Source organism: Schistocerca americana, chromosome 7 (genome assembly GCF_021461395.2).
Source record: "Schistocerca americana isolate TAMUIC-IGC-003095 chromosome 7, iqSchAmer2.1, whole genome shotgun sequence".
Lineage (NCBI taxonomy): Eukaryota > Metazoa > Arthropoda > Insecta > Orthoptera > Acrididae > Schistocerca > Schistocerca americana.
In genome coordinates, this window is record NC_060125.1 from 226,413,829 (window position 1) to 226,433,144 (window position 19,316).

The following is a 19,316-nucleotide window of genomic DNA, read 5'->3' on the forward strand; positions in this document are numbered from 1 at the left end:
TGTGCTAACAAAACTAACGTGGTTCCATTTAAAAAAACGTAGGTTGTGTTAAAAAAACATACTTCCCTGCATTTTTGTATGGTTTGTATTAAACAATTACACTAGCCCCTCTCCTCACGTTCGGTCTGTGGAATCGGTTCGTCAGTATTTGATGGCGTGACTGCTATGGTCGCAGGTTCGAATCCTGCCTCGGGCATGGATGTGTGTGATGTCCTTAGGTTAGTTAGGTTTAAGTAGTTCTAAGTTCTAGGGGACTGATGACCACAGATGTTAAGTCCCATAGTGCTCAGAGTCATTTTGAGTATTTGATGTGGTTTACGAAATATATCCAGCGGTAACATTACGTGACTCACCCTGTATATGGATCAGACCTGTCTGTCGCCATTTGCTTGTGACCCATCATTGTAAATGCTCAACGTTATTGTCAATTATCTTCTTGTAAAAAAATCTCATTAATATGATTTGCTTGAATTGTTGTCTAGTGAACCGAGAAAGCAGGTTTCCTAGGCACCCTATACTAGACGAGTGGGCAGGACACAACAGTATCACTGGAGGGAACTGACACCATGAATCCTGCAGGGTTGTCCATAAATCTGTAAGAGTAGAGGGGGTGGAAATATCTTCGGAACAGCACATTGCAAGGCATCCCAGATATGCTCAATAATGTTCAAGTCTGGGGAGTTTGGTGGCCAGCGGAAGTGTTTAAACTTAGAAGAGTGTTCCTGGAACCAGTCTGTAGCCACTCTCAATGCGTGGGTTGTTGCATTGCCCTGCTGGAATTGCCCAAGTCCATCAGAATGCACAATGGACATGAATGGATTCAAGTGATCAGACAGGATGCTTACGTACATGTCACCTGTCAGAGTCATATCTAGACGTATCAGGGGTCCCATATCACTCCAACTGCGCACACCCCGCAGTATTACAGGGCCTCCACCAGCTTAAACAGTCCTCTGCTGACACGCAAGGTCCATGTATTCATGAGGTTGTCTCCATACCTGCAAACATCCATCCACTTGATACAATTAGAAATGAGACTCGTCTGACCAGGCAATATGTTTTCAGTCATCAACAGTCCAATGTTGGTATTGGCAGGCCAAAGCGAGGAGCAAAGCTTTGTTTCATGCAATCATCAAAGGTACACGAATGGGCCTTCGGCTCCAAAAGCCCATACCAATGATGTTTCGTTGAATGGTTCTCATGCTGACTCTTGTTGTTGGCCCAGCATTGAAATCTGCAGCAATTTGGAGGAGGATTGCACTTCTGTCATGTTGAACGATTCTCTTCAGTTGTCATTAGTCTCATTCTTGCAGGATCTTTTTCTGGCCCCAGAGATGTCGGAGATTTTATGTTTTTCCAGATTCCTGATATTCACAGTGCACTCGTGAAATGGTCATACAGGAAAATTGACACTCCATCGCTATCTCCGAGATGTTGTGTTCCATCACTCGTGCACTGACTATAACTAAGTTCAGACTCACTTAAATCTTGATAACCTGCCACTGTAACACCGGTAACTGATCTAACAACTGCACCAGACACTTGTTGTCTTATAAAGGCATTGCTGACCACAGTGCTGTATTCTGCCCGCTTACATGTCTCTGTATTTGAGTATGCATGCCTGTACCAGTTTCTTTGGTGCTTCAGGGTAGAACCACCAATCACAACTAGAGGTTGAGAAGGCTGATTTTGATTGCTATGTTTTATCTTATTTACCTAAATATCTTAATTTTACTCCACAGGATACTGATAGTAAACATGGCTGAATCTAGAAGGAAATGTAGACATCAGTTGTAGTTTGGCTTCATTCCATCATTGTCCTTTATACAACAATGTGTGAACCAGTGATTCTATGAAACCACGAAGCTTGAGGGTCACCCTAAGAAGGTGATTGAAGTACTTTCAAATTCCTGAAGAGAAAATTCAAGAGAGATTCATGGCAGATAGTATGTTCACTTCGATGTCATTGAGAGGTGATGATGGTTTGCAGGTGCCTTACAATACCTTGCTACTTATAGTAAAATGTGGAAAATTGCATACTATTGGGCAAAAGTTAATTTTTATAGCCACCGAAGAGGCTTTAAAAGCTGTTCAACATAAACCTACATGTGATATACTCAAAAGAATTACTTCCAGCAACAACACAGTTCAAAGACATAATGACGAAATGAGTTACAATATCAAAAGCACCTTACATAATTATTTGCAAATGATCCATTTATCCATAAAAGGAATGAGTAAATTTTATCTGGTGATGAAGCATTACTATTGGCATGAATCTGTTTCGTTATCTACTAAGAAATCAATAAAAAACTGCTCTTCATGAGAACTGTGACAACGGGCACTAAAAGCAAATCTCTTTAATGTTTTGAAAGATTCTTTTGTGGGAAAAGTGATTCCATTATCAAATATAATATCAGAGGCAGCAAATGGAGCACCTGCAATGACACGGTGCGATCTTGGGTTTATAAGCCATTTAAAACAATATGCGCGCAGGGTATCTACAATACACTACATCATTCATCGACAAAATTTAACTGCTAAACATCAGATTGGTAGGCTACAATAATCTCTTCAATTTGTCACTGATGTAGTCAACAAAATTCAACACAATGTGTTAACTACTAGATTATTTGCGTAGTCATGTTAAGAAAATGACGAGAACTTTTATCTATTACACCTTCATGCTAAAGGTGTAAGATCTTTCTCACTTTTGAAACTTTTTTTGAAGCTTTTGGATGCTAAAGATCTCATTTTAAAAGAACATTTAATTACGTGGAAAATAGACATTGCTTAGTTAACAGATTTGTTTACTAAATTTAATGAGGTTAACTTGCATTTACAAGGTCACAGTCTAAATTTAATAAAACAAATCCCATCATTTCAGCTTTCATTACCAGATTTAAACCAATGAAGCAAAATACTGGATGGTGCAAATTGTTTCAGTTCCCCAAATTTCATTGCATTGCTCATGACAGAGCAACTTAAGAAAATTGCCTCAATGGAAGCAAACCAGAGGCATGGATCTCGCGGGTTGAAGGGGGGCAAATGAGCAGTAGCGCAACCAGGGTGAGGGTCTGCAGAGTCAGCTTGTGCTGGGTGCGCTGCCCCATTTGTCAGCTGAGCTAAGTGGCTCTGTAGTGCTGACAGTTGGGTGTGGAGTTCCAATACCTCCGAAGTGCTCATAGGTGCTGGGTCAGGAGGGGTAATGGATGAGGGACAAGAACATGTGGCAGTGACACTGTGACTTAACCATGCTGGCGGTGTGTTGCAGTAAGCATGATGGTGCTGGCAAGCAAAGTTTTGGAGAAAAAGGTAGGCGGAACACACACGGCGTGGGCCACACAATACAAATTCTGCCATGTGTTGTTGTGGGACTGGGTGTTTAGCATGCTGCACGATAACACTGTGGCTTGCCTGGGCTCTCATCTGTCAGCTGTGAGAGGGGTGTGATGGTGCACGCCATGGGATGGCATGTGTGGAGGGGTGCAGGGAGGGTTGTGTAAGGGGAATTATTGTGCATGCAAAGGGAGGGCATTTGTGGAGGATTGTGGGAGAGGAATGGTGATGCGTGTGGAGGGGTGGCATATGTGGATTGTTGTGGGAGGGTGGAGAAGGCAAGTAGAGGGTGGGGGTGCAAGCAGGATGCAGTTGGCCGACCTAACGGGAACTGATTTTGTGACCATGTTGGTTGTGCTGTTTGGGATACTAAAAAAGGAAAAACAGGGTGTTTCGGTAATGAGACTTAGCACCTTGGTTTAGATTTATGTTCCCTTCTCTACTCCTAAGGAGCATACATGCCTAAGTGGTGTCCTAGTTTAAAAAAATGAAAGTAAATGACAGAGTGTGATGGAAGAGCCACACGGGGTGCTTCTAGTATATTAACCCAAAAGCTAACGACCACAGTAGGATTCAACACTCATACCTCTTACTCAAGGAGGGCTCTCTCTTGGGATGTCTGCTCTGGAGCAGGTGGATCACAAATGGGCTACAGCCTTTGTTCGGTGCTGTCTGGTAGTGCAGGAAAATCCACTTCAATGCCTCCCTTGGAAGCAAAGAGGTGCCAAAATGACCAGGGACAGAACAGCAATACATCCGCCTAGTAATCCTGGTGTGCACTGCACTTCACTGCACTATTTGCACTACACTGCATGCAGTATTCCAATTCCTGATACAGGGAGGATGAAACAAGCATCAGGGTTTGTACAACCATAGTCAATGGAAGCACTGGGAGACGCAGTTCAGAAAGGTGGCATGGAAAAAAATGGTAGCAGTCCTCTTGTTAAACAAACTGCAACAGAACACTAACACCAAGTGGGGGATAAGAATTCTGCAGTTCACGCATGCCCTGGCAAAATGCGGCAGATGATGTGAGCCACATGGTGTTGCATGGGCCAGCTGCCGAGAGCACAGCCGGTAATGTTGCCTCTTCAGTGCAGAACAAGAGACTGCTTGAGCAGCAGTTCGGTGTGCCTCATGTCCGGAAAGAGTGGCCATCTAAGTTCTTCCTCCAGTGGAAGTGACCAACGAGGGTGTTGGAGAGCTGGTTTCTGATCTACACAGCCTGTCATCTGCTGCTACAGTCAGAGGTGATGGAAGGAGTTGTCACAAGTTATATTTATTCTTCTTGTCTTATATTTACAGACAGAAACTATTTGTAGAAGCAACATGAAAAAGTTTGAAATGGTTGTCTGATACTTGCCAGAGAGCTCATTACAATTCTGTTCAAGACATAAAATAAAATGCAAAAACAACTGCAAGCACTTTGCAAGATAAGCTAAATCCATCCAAGGCAAACCTGGATATGAGATCTGCAGCAAGCTTATGCGATATGTGTGCAAGTTACATGTGATTTTGTCTTGTCGGAGGAAGGCAATGGCAAACCACCTCCACTAGGACCTTGTCTAGCACGGCGGTGCGGGTCTCCCGCATCATTCCCCTATGCTCCGTCACGGAGTATGGGACTTCATCATCATCATCATCATCATCATCGACCTATAATTAGTTTTGGCAGTAGTAAATTTAGTCCAACAATATCTAGTCTCAGAAAAATAAATAAATAAATAAATAAAATAAAGTGCTGAACTGCTAGTGATGGAACAAACTACAATTACAGACAATGCTCTTACTTTTAGCACTAAAAATATCAATGTTTTGGGCATTAACACTGACCAACAAGGAGGATGGAAAATAAAACAATGCTGTGTTGGATCATCAATTTAAAAAGTCCAATTTTTGAATGCATAGACCAGTTTATACAAAAACTGTCACAATAATACACAGCCATGAAGAAAATTATGAAACTTTTCCAAACTGTTGAAACAAAATTTATGCTTGAAGCTTCTGCTGTTGACCTGGTTGTAGAAATTTACACTGATATTAATACGGAGTACAGAAGTAAGAAATGAAAAGGTACTACAGTCATCTACATGCAGTTGATACTAGTGTGGATGTTCTTGTTCGACAGACAGCCCAAGAAGTCCTCCAGTTTATAAATAAGGGAAACTTCAGTGAATCATAAACCTTTATACCACTTAGAATACTTTTTGATCATCTGTGTCTCAGTTGCACCAAGTGAGAGTTTCTCTATGCTGAAACTAATAACAAATTATCTTCATTCTACGATGAATCAAGAATAACTAGTCAAGCTGTCCATTTTATAAACTGAAAGAAAAGTTTCAAATGGGAGGAATAGATTTCTATGACATTACTGTGAATTTTGTAACAAAAAGGCATGAAAACATGTCCTATAATATCAGTAACAATACTATCTCATACTAAGGCTACAGAGGAACTGATATTATTATTATTATGTGCGATTGGACCCATACGGATCACGCAAAGCTTTTCTGATTCAATTTTTTAATTCTCCAAACTTCTCTCATTCTTTCCCCATGAACTCTCTTTCTTTCCTCTGTCCATTTTGTCCCCTGTCTCTTGCAAACTTCATTCTCGGGTTGTACTTTCCAACTATTGATTTTTTGCCTGTATACATTTCTGTTTATAACTTCTGAAGAATTTATTTGTGCATTTGCTAGATCTGTTTTGGTTTCTTGTATCCAGGGTATGGTTTTCAATTTTTCAATGTATATTAAAATTTTGTGGGAGAGTCTGGGTGTTGGGAGTCTGTGGATATGACCGTAAAATTTTAGTCTTCTTTTCCGGATGTCTGCGGCGAGGTTAGATAATTTTTCTGTAGTTTTCCGAGACTGTAACCTGTATCCATCTTCCGTTTTTTTTGGGCCAAGAATCTTTCTGATAATTTTGCATTCCTCTTTCAGGATGCCTTCCAGGTCGCCTTTTCTATGGAGTGTGAGTGTTTCGCTGGCATATAGTGCTTCGGGCTTGATTACTGTATTGTAGTGTCGTATTTTTGAGTGAATGGAGAGACACTTTTTATTGTAGATGTTGTGGGTTTTCCAGTATGCTCTTTTCAGTTTTTGCAGTCGAACTTTTTGTGCAGTTTTCTCTCCCCCTGTGGGTTCTAGGACCTCGCCTAAGTATTTAAAGAATGGAACTCTCTCAATTTGTCCATATTTTGTAGTCAGTTTTTGAGTTTCAAATTTTGAGCAGATGAATTTGGTTTTTTGTAAGGAAATTTGTAGCCCAACTTTTTCGGCGCATTCTTTGAGAATGTCTATCTGTTTAATTGCTGTGGTCTCATTTTCTGCTAGAATGGCCACGTCATCTGCAAATGCCAAGCATGAAATTTTAATACCATCTTTAGATCTTCCTAGTTGTATAGGCTTCCAGTAATTTTGATTCTTCAGTTCTTTTTCCCATTCTCGGATGACTTTGTCTAGGACAAGGTTGAAGAGGAGTGGAGACAAGCCGTCACCTTGTCTGACGCCGGTTTTCATCAGGAAGGGCTCTGATATTTCACCCAGGAATTTTATCTTAGAAGTTGTGTTTGTGAGCGTTTCTTTGATAAGGTTTAGGGTTTTCGGATTGAGTCCTAGCTCCTCAAGGATAATAAAGAGAGATTGCCTATCGATTGAATCATAAGCCTTTGCGAAATCAACAAAGGAACAAATGATCGGACTGTTTCTGACTGCTTTGTATTTTAGTGTTGTCTTCAAATTGAAAATTTGTTCTGCACAGGATCGGTGAGGGCGAAAGCCAGCTTGGTATTCACCAATACTGTGTTCGAGTTGTTCTTGAGTTCGTTGAAGAAGACAAGCTGAGAGGATTTTATAAGTGACTTGGAGAAGGGAGATTCCTCGATAGTTGTTTATATCTGCCATGTCCCCCTTTTTATGCAGTGGATGAATTAGGGCGCATTTCCAATGTTCTGGTAGTTTTTCTGTCTGCCAAATGTCTGTGATGATTTGAGTGAGTTCTTTGAGGGAATTTGGTCCAAGATTTTTAAGCAGTTCTGCAGTGATATTATCTTCTCCGGATGCCTTGTTGTTTTTCAGTCTATGAATATGTCTTTGGATCTCCTCTAGTGTAGGTGGTGGGGATTCTGGATTTGTGTAGATAGCAGTTTCTTGAGGGAATCTTGAAGAAGGTTCAGGGCAATTGAGGAGTCCGGAAAAGTATCTTGCCAGCTCCTCACAATTTTCCCGATTTGTGAGCGCTAGTTTTCCATCTGGTTTTCTGAAACATAGATTTCGTGAGCCGTATCCATTGATTCTCCCAGCAAAGGTCTTATAGAAGTCTCGTACATTATAGTTACGGAAATTTTCTTCAATAGACTCACACTGTTCCTTGAGGTACTTCCTCTTGACTTGTCTGATTGTTTTTGCTACTTGTCTTCTGGTGTTGTGGAAGTGATCTAGATTTTCTGGGGATTTTTTACTGTTATACTTCAGAAAGGCTTTCTTTCTTTCTTCCAGCGCTTTTTCACATCCAGAGTCCCACTAGGGGTGTTTTGTGTTCTTTTTCAATGGGATCAGTTCTTTTGCCTTCTTTGTAATTTTTGTTTGAAATTTTTCCCAAGAGTCAGCTGGTTCCTTTTCCCACTCCTCCTTCAGATTGGTTTCTTTGATTGTTCGTGTGTCAAATTTCATCATGTGTGTTTTCTTCGGATAGAATTTTTTTGGGGTGAATTTCACTTTAATGCGTGTTAAGTAGTGGTCTGAGTCAATGTTCGCCCCTCTGCGGACTTGGACATCATGGATCTCTTTCTGTACGAAATAGGAGATAGCAATGTGGTCAATCTGATATTCGCCGATCTCTTGTATGGGGGACCTCCAGGTCTTTTGTTTTCTAGGTTTTTTTCTCAAAGATGTAGACATTATTTTTAGATTATTTTGTTGGCATAGTTCAATAAATCTCAGTCCGTTTCTGTTGGTGAATCTGTGTGCTGGATATTTTCCTACAGTTTTTCTCCCATTAAGATTTTGATATCATCCCGGGGAATTTTGGCCATGACATCTTCAAGTTTAGTCCAGAATTTTTCAGTTTGTAGTTGGCGTTTTTTGTTGTCTATGTTTGTGGGTGCATGAACATTTATCAATGTGTATTTCTTGTTGGCGCACTGGATACGCATGGTCATGAGGCGATTATTTATGGAAGAGACCTCTCTAATTGAGCCTAATATATTTCTGTGCACCGCAAATGCCATGGAGGGTTGTACCAAAAGTAAGGTTCCCTCAGCCTTGAGGGAAGGTGCTAGGCTAAGTCCGATGACAGTGTTGTGTGCAGTGGTTCCCCCCCTCTCGAGCCCACCTGTGTACGATTCGCTGCATTGCTCAGTGTTGGCTTTTCAGCCGTCAGAGATGGAAGTGTTTCCAGAATGAGATTTTCACCCTGCAGTGGAGTGTGCGCTGATATGAAACTTCCTGGCAGATTAAAACTGTGTGCCCGACCGAGACTCGATCTCGGGACCTTTGCCTTTCGCGGGCAAGTGCTCTACCAACTGAGCTACCGAAGCACGACTCACGCACGGTACTCACAGCTTTACTTCTGCCAGTACCTCGTCTCCTACCTTCCAAACTTTACAGAAGCTCTCCTGTGAACCTTGCAGAACTAGCACTCCTGAAAGAAAGGATATTGCGGAGACATGGCTTAGCCACAGCCTGGGGGATGTTTCCAGAAAGAGATTTTCACTCTGCAGCGGAGTGTGCGCTGATATGAAACTTCCTGGCAGATTAAAACTGTGTGCCCGATCGAGACTCAAACTCAGGACCTTTGCCTTTCGCGGGCAAGTGCTCTACCAACTGAGCTACCGAAGCACGACTCACGCCCGGTACTCACAGCTTTACTTCTGCCAGTACCTCGTCTCCTACCTTCCAAACTTTACAGAAGCTCTCCTGCGAACCTTGCAGAACTAGCACTCCTGAAAGAAAGGATATTGCGGAGACATGGCTTAGCCACAGCCTGGGGGATGTTTCCAGAATGAGATTTTCACTCTGCAGCGGAGTGTGCACTGATATGAAACTTCCTGGCAGATTAAAACTGTGTGCCCGACCGAGACTCGAACTCGGGACCTTTGCCTTTCGCGGGCAAGTGCTCTACCAACTGAGCTACCGAAGCACGACTCACGCTCGGTACTCACAGCTTTACTTCTGCCAGTACCTCGTCTCCTACCTTCCAAACTTTACAGAAGCTCTCCTGCGAACCTTGCAGAACTAGCACTCCTGAAAGAAAGAATATTGCGGAGACATGGCTTAGCCACAGCCTGGGGCATGTTTCCAGAATGAGATTTTCACTCTGCAGCGGAGTGTGCGCTGATATGAAACTTCCTGGCAGATTAAAACTGTGTGCCCGACCGAGACTCGAACTCGGGACCTTTGCCTTTCGCGGGCAAGTGCTCTACCAACTGAGCTACCGAAGCACAACTCACGCCCGGTACTCACAGCTTTACTTCTGCCAGTACCTCGTCTCCTACCTTCCAAACTTGTCTCCGCAATATCCTTTCTTTCAGGAGTGCTAGTTCTGCAAGGTTCGCAGGAGAGCTTCTGTAAAGTTTGGAAGGTAGGAGACGAGGTACTGGCAGAAGTAAAGCTGTGAGTACCGGGCGTGAGTCGTGCTTTGGTAGCTCAGTTGGTAGAGCACTTGCCAGCGAAAGGCAAAGGTCCCGAGTTCGAGTCTCGGTCGGGCACACAGTTTTAATCTGCCAGGAAGTTTCATGGAAGTGTTGATTGCCGCTTCTGCCAAGTGTGAGGTTCGAGCAGTAATCTGGTTTCTCCATGCCAGGAAGTTACCGCTCGTGGAGATTCATCAGCAACTGACTGAAGATTATGGTGAAGAGTGCATGTCCTTTCAGCATGTCCACAAATGGTGCAGGGCTTTTGCTGAGAGTTGCACAGAAGTTCACAATGATGAATGGAGTAGAAGACCACCGGTATCAGATGTGATTGTCCAGAAGATCAACAGTCAGCTGCTGAAAGATAGGAGGGTCACTGTCCGTGAACTTGTTGAACGCATTCCTGAAGCTCCCGATGGTACAATTGAAAGATCTTTAACAGAAACGTTGGGTTATTGCAAGGTGTGTGCTCGCTGGGTCCCCTGGATACTGACTGATGGACTCAAGGAGCAATGTCTTGACTGTGCTCGCAAGTTTCTTCAACAATGCGAGGGGGTGAGCCAACAAGGAGAAGTTGTTGGACTTTATTGTCATGGGAGATGAAACACGGGTGTTTCATTGCATCCCTGAAACAAAACAACAATCTTGTCAGTGGTGTCACTCCAGTTCACTGCCACCAAAGAACTTCAAACAAATGCAGTCGGCAAGAAAGGTTATGGCGACTGTGTTTTGGGATCGGAAGGGGTTACTTCTCATCGCTTTCATGCAACCTGGGATGACAAAAAAAATCAGACAGATACTGTGAAACATTGCCCAAACTCCCATGAGCAATCCAGAATCGCTGGGAAGGACAACTGAAGGAGGGAGTAGTGCTTCTTCATGGCAACACTTGACCCCACGCCACTCGTCAAACACAGGAGCTTTTGAAGAAATTTGGGTGGACTGTTATGCCCCATCCCCCGTACAGCCTGGACTTAGCCCCCAGTGATTATCACCTCTTCCCCAAGCTAAAGGAACACTTAGATGGCAAACACTTCAAGAGCAATGATGAAGTCCAAGCAGAGGTCACACACTTCCTCAAGGGGTAGGCAGGAGACTTCTTCAACTTAGGAACACAAAAGCTGGAGCACTGTCTTCAAAAATGTGTTGAAAAAATTGAGACTATGTTGAAAAATAGACAAAAGTGTCAGCTTTTCAATGATGTATAAATTAATAAAAATAAACAATGTTTTCTATTTGTAAAAAATATGGGAACCTTACTTTTGGTACAACCCTCATAAAATAAAAGGTAATTTTCTTATTCTATTCTTCATTATTTCTTTGGACTCTACCTTAGGGTTGCTGTGCTAAAAGCTGATTGAAATTCTAAGTTGATGCTGAAAAGATGAATTAAAGTTTGTGCCACGGCTGGGACTCGAACCAAATAATTTCAATTCATTTCTTTAGCTTCGATTATTATCAAAATAAAGTTGAGACTTGCATGTCTCAAGGAAATTGTTATTCCATCAGATCAAGAGAATAGCTGCTGAGGTACAGGCAGGATTTCCCCATTACATACAAAGCTGGGGTGCTATTCCCATAGCAGAGAGCCTTGGTAATAGTGATGATTTAAGAAGGGGGACAGCGGACTGAAGGCGTGAACTGAAGCATGCTGTTCACGAACATACACGCCCCTTCAGGAACGGAAAATAAAACAACTACAGCTAGATTTTTCAAACAAGGTGTCTGTACTCTAATTAACAAAAACTTCGATAACCTAGTGCTTGGAGGTGACTTCAATTGTGTTGTGGCAAAGGAAGATCAGATACCAACAGTCAATATGTGAGTAAAATTAGACGAAATAATCAGAAAAATGAAAATCAGAGACGTGTGGAGAATGAAATATCCATACACAACTGAGTTCACCTTTTTCTACAGAAACGGAAAGTGTAGGCTCGACAGGATATAAGTTTCCAAAAAGTTATCAAAAGCTACAGAAACAGTAGAAATTAAGCCTATAGTCTTTTCTTCATGAAGAAAGAACCATGGACCTTGCCGTTGGTGGGGAGGCTTGCGTGCCTCAGCGATACAGATGGCCATACCGTAGGTGCAACCACAACGGAGGGGTATCTGTTGAGATGCCAGACAAACGTGTGGTTCCTGAAGAGGGGCAGCAGCCTTTTCAGTAGTTGCAGGGGCAACAGTCTGGATGATTGACTGATCTGGCCTTGTAACATGAACCAAAACGGCCTTGCTGTGCTGGTACTGAGAACGGCTGAAAGCAAGGGGAAACTACAGCCGTAATTTTTCCCGAGGACATGCAGCTTTACTGTGTGATTAAATGATGATGGCGTCCTCTTGGGTAAAATATTCCGGAGGTAAAATAGTCCCCCATTCGGATCTCTGGGCGGGGACTACTCAAGAGGACATTGTTATCAGGAGAAAGAAAACTGGCGTTCTACGGATCAGAGCGTGGAATGTCAGATCCCTTAATCAGGCAGGTAGGTTAGAAAATTTAAAAAGGGAAATGGATAGGTTAAAGTTAGATATAGTGGGAATTAGTGAAGTTCGGTGGCAGGAGGAACAAGACTTTTGGTCAGGTGATTACAGGGTTATAAATACAAAATCAAATAGGGGTAATGCAGGAATAGGTTTAATAATGAATAAAAAAATAGGCGTGCGGGTAAGCTACTACAAACAGCATAGTGAACGCATTATTGTGGCCAAGATAGACACAAAGCCCATGCCTACTACAGTAGTACAAGTTTATATGCCAACTAGCTCTGCAGATGATGAAGAAATTGATGAAATGTATGACGAGATAAAAGAAATTATTCAGGTAGTGAAGGGAGACGAAAATTTAATAGTCATGGGTGGCTGGAATTCGTCAGTAGGAAAAGGGAGAGAAGGAAACATAGTAGGTGAATATGGATTGGGGGGAAGAAATGAAAGAGGAAGCCGCCTTGTAGAATTTTGCACAGAGCATAACTTAATCATAGCTAACACTTGGTTCAAGAATCATAAAAGAAGGTTGTATACCTGGAAGAACCCTGGAGATACTAAAAGGTATCAGATAGATTATATAATGGTAAGACAGAGATTTAGGAACCAGGTTTTAAATTGTAAGACATTTCCAGGGGCAGATGTGGATTCTGACCACAATCTATTGGTTGTGAACTGCAGATTGAAACTGAAGAAACTGCAAAAAGGTGGGAATTTAAGGAGATGGGACCTGGATAAACTGAAAGAACCAGAGGTTGTAGAGAATTTGAGGGAGAGCATAAGGGAACAATTGACAGGAATGGGGGAAAGAAATACAGTAGAAGAAGAATGGGTAGCTCTGAGGGATGAAGTAGTGAAGGCAGCAGACGATCAAGTAGGTAAAAAGACGAGGGCTAGTAGAAATCCTTGGGTAACAGAAGAAATATTGAATTTAATTGATGAAAGGAGAAAATATAAAAATGCAGAAATGAAGCAGGCAAAAAGGAATACAAATGTCTCAAAAATGAGATCGACAGGAAGTGCAAAATGGCTAAGCAGGGATGGCTAATGTAAGGATGTAGAGGCTTGTCTCACTAGGGGTAAGATAGATACTGCCTACAGGAAAATTAAAGAGACCTTTGGAGAGAAGAGAACCACTTGTATGAATATCAAGAGCTCAGATGGCAACCCAGTTCTAAGCAAAGAAGGGAAGGCAGAAAGGTGGAAGGAGTATATAGAGGGTTTATACAAGGGCGATGTACTTGAGGACAATATTATGGAAATGGAAGAGGATGTAGATGAAGACGAAATGGGAGATAAGATACTGCGTGAAGAGTTTGACAGACCACTGAAAGACCTGAGTCGAAACAAAGCCCCGGGAGTAGACAACATTCCATTAGAACTACTGATGGCCTTGGGAGGGCCAGTCATGACAAAACTCTACCATCTGGTGAGCAAGATGTATGAGACAGGCGAAATACCCTCAGACTTCAAGAAGAATATAATAATTCCAATCCCAAAGAAAGCAGGTGTTGACAGATATGAAAATTACCGATCTATCAGTTTAATAAGTCACAGCTGCAAAATACTAACGCGAATTCTTTACGGACGAATGGAAAAACTGGTAGAAGCGGACCTCGGGGAAGATCAGTTTGGATTCCGTAGAAATGTTGGAACACGTGAGGCAATACTAACCTTACGACTTATCTTAGAAGAAAGATTAAGAAAAGGCAAACCTACGTTTCTAGCATTTGTAGACTTAGAGAAAGCTTTTGACAGTGTTAACTGGAATACTCTCTTTCAAATTCTGAAGGTGGCAGGGGTAAAATACAGGGAGCGAAAGGCTATTTACAATTTGTACAGAAACCAGATGGCAATTATAAGAGTCGAGGGGCATGAAAGGGAAGCAGTGGTTGGGAAAGGAGTGAGACAGGGTTGTAGCCTGTCCCCGATGTTATTCAATCTGTATATTGAGCAAGCAGTAATGGAAACAAAAGAAAAATTCGGAGTAGGTATTAAAATTCATGGAGAAGAAGTAAAAACTTTGAGATTTGCCGATGGCATTGTAATTCTGTCAGAGGCAGCAAAGGACTTGGAAGAGCAATTGAACGGAATGAACAGTGTCTTGAAAGGAGGATATAAGATGAACATCAACAAAAGCAAAACAAGGATAATGGAATGTAGTCAAATTAAATCAGGTGATGCTGAGGGAATTAGATTAGGAAATGAGACACTTAAAGTATTAAAGGAGTTTTGCTATTTAGGGAGTAAAATAACTGATGATGGTCGAAGTAGAGAGGATATAAAATGTAGACTGGCAATGGCAAGGAAATTGTTTCTGAAGAAGAGAAATTTGTTAACATCGAGTATAGATTTAAGGGTCAGGAAGTCGTTTCTGAAAGTATTTGTATGGAGTGTAGCCATGTATGGAAGTGAAACATGGAAGATAACTAGTTTGGACAAAAAGAGAATAGAAGCTTTTGAAATGTGGTGCTACAGAAGAATGCTGAAGATAAGGTGAGTAGATCACGTAACTAATGAGGAGGTATTGAATAGGATTGGGGAGGAGAGAAGTTTGTGGCACAACTTGACTAGAAGAAGGGATCGGTTGGTAGGACATGTTTTGAGGCATCAAGGGATCACAAATTTAGCAGTGGAGGGCAGCGTGGAGGGTAAAAATCGTAGAGGGAGAATAAGAGATGAATACACTAAGCAGATTCAGAAGGACGTAGGTTGCAGTAGGTACTGGGAGATGAAGAGGCTTGCACAGGATAGAGTAGCATGGAGAGCTGCATCAAACCAGTCTCAGGACTGAAGACCACAACAACAACAACAGTCTTTTCGGACCATAACTGCCAAATTACAAAAGTACTCCTCCCAGAATGGAAGAAAGATCAACGCAAAAGCTTCTGGAAAATATCCACCAACGATTTAAAAGACATACCACTGCGCAAAGATATCACCGACATGTGGACAGAATGTTTGAGAAAAAAATCAGACACACAATCATCCATAGAATGGTGGGTAAAACACACAGAACTGTCGCTACGAAAAACGATCATAAAGTGCAGTGCAGAAAAAGCAATGTGGAAGAAATGGACTGCTGACTTCTACACACAGTGCATGAAAGACGAAATAAATGTCCAGACAGATGATCACACAACCCTCTTGACAAAATTAAGGCGCATAAAAACAAAACTAGCAAACATGCAGAAAGGACAATCTGAAGCAATAAAAAGAAGAAGACAGCCCTTATGGACAGTGGAAGAAGAACCAGTCACATTTCACCATATTCACAGAATAATCCAAAGGACACAACAAAAACAGATCAAACACCTGCAGAAAGAAGACAGAAACACCACAGAAGCGCCTGAAGAGATCCTGAAGCTTGTACGCGAGTATTTCAGCCAACTCTTCAAGTAAGAAGAAGTGAGCAAAACAACAACAGATACCCTACTCCACAACTTGCCGGACATCCTGAGAGACACAGACAAGGCGGAGCTGGTGGCAAACATGGAAAAAGCTGACTTACACAACATTTCAAATCCAGTGCGGTTCAAAAAGCCCCAGCAATGGACAGAATTGCAACCGAATTCTACATCCAATACTGGGACATAATCAGCGACATGATCACTGAAGTCGTCAACGATATAATACAGGGAGAGAAACTGCCAGAAGACTTCACAGTGGGAAACATAATACAAATCCCAAAGAAAGATGCGCCCCAGAAAGTGGAAGATTACCACTCCAACACACTTCTGAATACAGAGACTTCATCACCATTACAGCAGCAAATAAATCAGAAGCTGTGGTAATATTGATAGACCTCCATAAAGCATTTGACCGCCTAGACCACGATTTCCTATTCAAAACGATGGAAAAATATGGCCTCGGCAAACCATTCATTAAAATCATTAAGAACATCCTAAGGAGTGCCACATCACAGGTGTTGGTAAATGGCTGAAATACGAAAACCGTCAAAATACAGAGATCAGTAAGACAAGGATGTCCCCTCTCGATGAGTTTGTTCACCACTGCACTGGACCTTCTTCTAAGAAAAATAGGAGACACCATAGCAGGAAACACATTGTTTGGCACCACACTGAAATGCAAAGCGTGCGCTGACGATTTTGGTTTCTTCGTGGGAGACAGAGAAGACCTCAACAAAATACACCAAGTCCTTCAAACATTCGCGCAAGCAGCAGGAGGCAAAATAAACAATAACGAAACTGCCCTACTACCAATTGGCAACAAAAAGATACACGACAGAAGTACCTGGTAGAAGGTTGTCAAAACACACAAGTGCCTAGGGCTGAAACTACACTCGTGTCCAATGAAAATGGTGTCACAAAATTGGAGGGAAGTGCTGCACACGATAACATGTCTCACCAGAACAAATGGCAATAGAGAGCTGGACCTGTTCCAGAAGGCGAGGCTCATTAAAGAGCAACTCCTGTCCAAAGTATGGTTCCTAGCGCAAGTGCCCCACCCGCCAAAGGAAACAGCAAGGTCAATTGAAGGTGCAATACATTACCTCCTCTGGTGCTAAGAAATTTTCAAAGTGCAGCGCTTCACGTGCACGCTAGGCATCCACGAAGGAGTAGGAGGCCTGATTGACGTCCAGAGAAAATGCGCCGCACTGCTGATACACTGCCTGAATACCATGGCAAAGAAGAACCCAAAAAGCCTCACAGCTGCCCTGATAAATAGGTATCAACCAGCCTCAGAAGAAGCACCAGTAAATGTATCAGCAGTACCCCACAAATTAAAATACCTCAAAGAATACTTCATCCAAAAAGGTTACGTACTAGACACACCATAAGACCCAAGAAAGAGGACGACCAAAAAGCTCTATGCGGAACTGAGAGGAGAAGGGATGGAACAAGACTGAATCAAAGAAACCCGTGCACAACTGGAGACAAGTGTGGCTCAACCTTCACAAAAGCATGCTCAATACGAATGTCTAAGCAACGTGGTACAAAGCAATAAACAACACTGTACCCACAAATGAAAGGTTAGCAGCAATTCATCTCAGACCATCACGAAAATGTCAGACCTGTAATGCGAACGATACCTTGGAACATCGTTTCTAATGCAGAGAAACAAAACAAATATGGGAGATATGTAAAACTGTGCTGGTACTGATTAACAGAAGTACACCTGAAAGGGTAAATATTGAACTATTAACCACCCTGGACATAAAACCATTCCCCAGACCAAAGAAACAAACCACCACTTGGATTTTAGGTCAAACAGTGTATGCAGCAATCAAGAAGATGTCATGGAATATCTCTCGTACTTACGGGAGGAAAACAATAAGGCCATGAGATCCAAAAGGTACAACACAGAATTCTCAAACTTCCTCAGAATCGCCATAGAAGCAGCCTTCAAGAGAGCCGTGCCAGCCTGACCTGCGTGGATGGATCCCAGCTGAGGGAGGGCAGCGGCCCACGGCAACGCCCACTGCCGCTGCAGTCCACGCCGGGCCTACCAGCCATCCCAGAAAAACTGTCAAAGTGCTTGTGTGAAGTTCTCTTTAAGTGTCAAGTGCAGTGTTCATTTGTGTTCAGTGTTACATCAATGCCCTCGCTGGGAATAGTTAAAGCGAAAGCAAAAGCAACAATCACCCTTCTTACACCAAACCAATAATAAGCACATAATCAACTGCCAATATTGTTCACATTTATCACTGCCAAAAACTTATAATTAAAAATGGTCAAGTCCGTTATCATGACACCGAAAGACTCAAATTCGACAAAAATTTAAATACAAATAGAAAAGATTTTAGAAATGAAATAAACAAACCCAACACAGTAATGCAATAAAAACAATAACTATGAAAATGGAAAACGAAGTGTAATGAATTTTAAACTTTACATTATGTCTACTATATACCTCTGAATTGAATAAAGGTTTATGTATTGTTTAAAACAAAAATAAAAAAAGGTTCAAGTCCTGGCTGTGGCAGAAATTTTAATTAATTTCTTCAGCTTCTATCTAAAATTCTAAGTTGCTCATCTATGTCTTTATGTACGTATATTACAATTTCTAGAGCATAAAGCACACACATTATATTTTTTTGTCACCTATTACATCTGTATTATTCATTTTTTAACAAAATGTTCATTACAATTAGATCAATTTCCTCATTTATTTTTGACACCCCAGGCCTACGACAGATTTAGTTTGTCACTAGCCTGGGGTTGTTTTATGATGAATGTGATTACAACTGAAAATATGATGAATCCAACCAAATAATATGCAAGAGCAAACTTTAGTGAAACTGGTCGGCAAAGCAAAAAAATGCAGGATGTCTTGAACATTCTGAACGTATGTAGACAGTGAGTGCAGAGTTTCTTTTCATACATTCACTCACATTTCACATTCTGTAAATCCCACCATGAAGGAAAGCCTCCAGGAAGTGGAACAAGTGCAGTTATACATTACCAGGCAGAAGCAACCTCTGCTGGCTTCTTCTGTGAAGTATACTGACAGCAAATTATGAGTAGTGCCAATCTATTTACACCGATAATAATTATCAATGGCCAGTAATAAAACAATAATCATGTTATGACTATTACTTTACAGGTGTACACTGCTGTCCATTAAAACTGCAACATGACAACAGCATGTAACAAATGTCAAACTGACATAAAGTGTGCCACACACTCTTGTATATGCAAATGATCATCTACATGAAGTAGATAGTATTAACACCGTCTCCATCGTGAGTATAATGAAAGATTAAGCATGGATTTCTGATTCACAAACTGTATTTCAGTGTTGGCTGTTTGTAAGAAGTTGATGTTGTGCCAAGTGTTTGGAGGAGAAACATCAACCAGCCAAGTTGGAATTCAATAATGGCAGGATTGTAGTCTACTGA